The following is a 3,493-nucleotide window of genomic DNA, read 5'->3' on the forward strand; positions in this document are numbered from 1 at the left end:
ATGTTTCAGGTACTCATTACAATGGGAGATCCAGCAGCACGAACGAAAGCCTTGATGGATTTTTCTCAACCCAAGATCAATGACATTCAATCTAGCATTGTCAGGCCATCAATCACAGCTAATACCTTTGAGATCAAGCCTGGCATAATTCAATCCAGTTTGGGGGTTCTTCAACGGAAGATCCCAATATGCACATTAGGGATTTCATTGAAATCTGCGACACCTTCAATTTCAACGGTGTTTCTGAAGATGTTGTGAAGCTGAGACTATTCCCATTCTCTCCGAGGGATAAGGCTAAGAGCTGGTTACACTCTCTACCAGCTGGTTCGATTACTACTTGGGAAGATCTTGCTCAAAAGTTTCTCACAAAATTATTCCCTATGGCAAAGACAACTGCAATCAGGAATGCTCTTACTCAATTTGTGCAGCAAACGGGAGAATCTTTGTGTGAAGCTTGGGAACGCTACAAGGAGATGCTTAGGAAGTGTCCTCATCATGGAATGTCTGATTGGATGATCATCAATTGCTTCTATAACGGTTTGGGAGCACAGTCAAGACCGATGCTCGATGCAACATCAGGTGGAGCATTATGGGCAAAGAGCTATGAGGAAGCTTATGATCTAATTGAACTGATGGCTGCTAATGAATATCAGTATCCAACTCAGAGATTACCACAGGGCAAGGTAGAATGAGTTCTTCTAGTGGATACATGTGACGCCCTCAATCTCGGGCTTAGGAAATGAGGACTCACACACCTTTCATCTAATAATTAAATAAGAATAAACCCCGATTAACTACTAACAGGATCAACAGGATAAAGTATGAGACAAGATTACAACTACCAATCATAAAATATAACTCACAACCCCAAAAATATTATTAAATAAACAATATCGATTCCGGCTGGGAACAGACAGATAACCCATTGTATCCTTACAAAATTCATTCTAGTCGCGTGCTCACTCAAAAATACCACTACCTGCTCTGGCAACCGGAAGCCCTCAACATGGTAGGGACCACCATGTACGCTCTTACGAGCAGTGTGCCTAAGCTTGGCCATCTTCTTGCTTAACTGCCATGGTTAGATTAAAACAAAACAGATGAGTATAAAACTCTGCAAGTAACTATATAGCAGTTCTACAATATCAATTCACAATATGCTTTACCAAACTCAGGGCATTCTACTTTATTTGATCTAGGTGGCAGATTTCTAGCTTTTGGGTTAAAGAAAGGTTTCGAAGGATAATGTGGGGCTTTCAAGGAACAAGGCTCAATGCAGGACGAAAGCCGACATTCATCACAAATCATTAAAGGATCATAATAGATATTTCAAAAGAGGAAAGCAACAGTATTTCAATATATGGAATCAATCATATGATCAACAAATTCAAGAATCAGGGTTCTCGAGCTTTAAGCTTCACATTGACATAATCAACTATTTTCAAAACAATATAAACCATTTTCATTTTCAAGAATCAATTTATTGAACAGAAAGTTTCAGTTCCCTTTTTAAATAATCATTTAGAACCTTGATTGGATCACTTTATCTTTCCATTTCATTATATACGGGTGATCAGCCTATACCGACCTCCATTCCGGTCTTTAAGGTACCAATCAGCATAATTTCAGCCTTAAGTTGGACTAGGCCCGCTAGCCTCTTACCATGACTGGACTAGTCCCACTAGCCTCTTACGTCCCAATCCAATCCATCAGGAATTCATTTGGAAAACCTTGAGTTGGAAAAATAAATAGGTTTTCTAAAATCCATTTTATCATTACCAAGAATATGAAATCATTCAGACTCTTTCGAGTCAAAACTCATTCTTAATTCAGATTTTAAGGAAACAAAGTTCAGGGAGTGAATGAAGGTTAAACAAGGAACAATTGGTTAGGATTATGTATCAAGGATAACATGGTTCTTAAATTAGAGGAAACAACATTTGTTTAGGGATCAATAGGGTGATCAGGAAATAAAGTATCATTAAACTGGGTTCGCAAGGATAATCATAGGGTTCAATACAATTCATGGCTTAATAAATAACTTGAACAGAAAGGACAGATTATCAAAGGGTTGAATCATTAAGCTTATCAATAACAGTTTATCAAAAACAAAGGCAGGGTATCTCAAATCAATATCAGGGTTTCACAATTAAACAGTTCAATACTCTTCATGGTATGAACAACATTCTCTTTATAACCATTTACACAAGTAATCAGAGTTACTTGCCTGAATTTGCTTTCCTGAAGGTTGAACTACTGCCACCTAGTATGTCCTTTCCTTTCCTAGCCTGAATGCCCTCACGCTCTGAATCTACAATAACGCCAAAACCTTAATCAGTTTCTCAACTCTCGTTCCCGAAACAATCACTCAATACGATAACTCGATTATATCCTTGACTCGAGTATACGATTATAGCTTATACACATAAGCACATAGCACATAGCACATAGCATATCCCTTTCTCGTAACTTTTATATCCTTATGTACTTAACAATCGAAGCGTACTTGCTTCACCTTAGCTATTTCACAAGTCACACTAATATAACTCTTTTACGACCATAGCTATCACTTATAGCTCTTAGTAAGAAACGATTTAATTTCCTTTTTCTTTTATTCCTTAATTCGAACCATACATATAAAACATAACCATGTATAGTCAATTTCAATCTCATATAATCAAGGATCCAACAATTACATTCACTACTTGTTTTTCTCTAAAACTAACATGCAATCACTTTTTATGCTAAATAAGCTTAGTGTTCACTAAGATCGACTCATCAAATCAGATTCCTCTTTTTAATTAGCACCAAGCCGAATGATAAACTCAACATGCAACCTTAAATTTTAATCTTCTAATCATTAAACAACTTATACACACATCAATAATCAAAATAATCCATTTTCAATCACATACTCAAGTTTCAAAGAAAATACCAAAAACTCTTTTGATCTTTTCGAAAACCAAACATGCAAAGTTTTAAAATTCAAATTAACATATCATAAAAACTCCACCGGCTCTCCTTGGATCATAGCCGGTGGTGGTCGAACTTAAGAGAGCCCATAACGAGTCTCCTCTCGAGTTCATGACCCCAAAAATCTCTTGGATTCACCCTTATAGTTATGTATCAAGAAATCATTTTCCTTGAACACCACCATAGTGATTAATCATCAAAACACTTACACAACACTTACATGCAAATGGGAATCGAGAAGTATACCGAAAGTAGAGACTAAGGAGAGTAATATCTTTGAGTTTGAGTGAGGTTTGAGTGTTGCATGCAAGAGAGAGAGATGAGAGATGGAGAGAGCCAAGAGAGAGAGTGAGAGTGTTCGAGAGAGAGGGATGAGAAAGAAAAGAGAAGGGGAGAATGGGTGCACGGGGAGGAAAAAGAAAAAGGGGGGAAGGAAGTGAATTTATATACCACCAAAGCAAGGGCAAACTTGTACTTTACTAATTCTTTTTATGCTTATATGTCCCTTTTCTTTTTACTC

General features: G+C 37.1%; 1 non-coding gene across 1 annotated transcript; it reads right to left on the reverse strand.

Annotated features, from left to right (window-relative positions):
* Positions 1-395: 395 nt before the first annotated feature.
* On the reverse strand, positions 396-502 carry LOC141662191 (small nucleolar RNA R71). Its single transcript, XR_012550316.1, has one exon. It is a non-coding gene; the product is annotated as a small nucleolar RNA R71 (small nucleolar RNA).
* Between the last annotated feature and the right edge of the window lie 2,991 nt (positions 503-3,493).

Source organism: Apium graveolens, chromosome 5, assembly GCF_009905375.1.
Source record: "Apium graveolens cultivar Ventura chromosome 5, ASM990537v1, whole genome shotgun sequence".
Taxonomy (NCBI): domain Eukaryota; kingdom Viridiplantae; phylum Streptophyta; class Magnoliopsida; order Apiales; family Apiaceae; genus Apium; species Apium graveolens.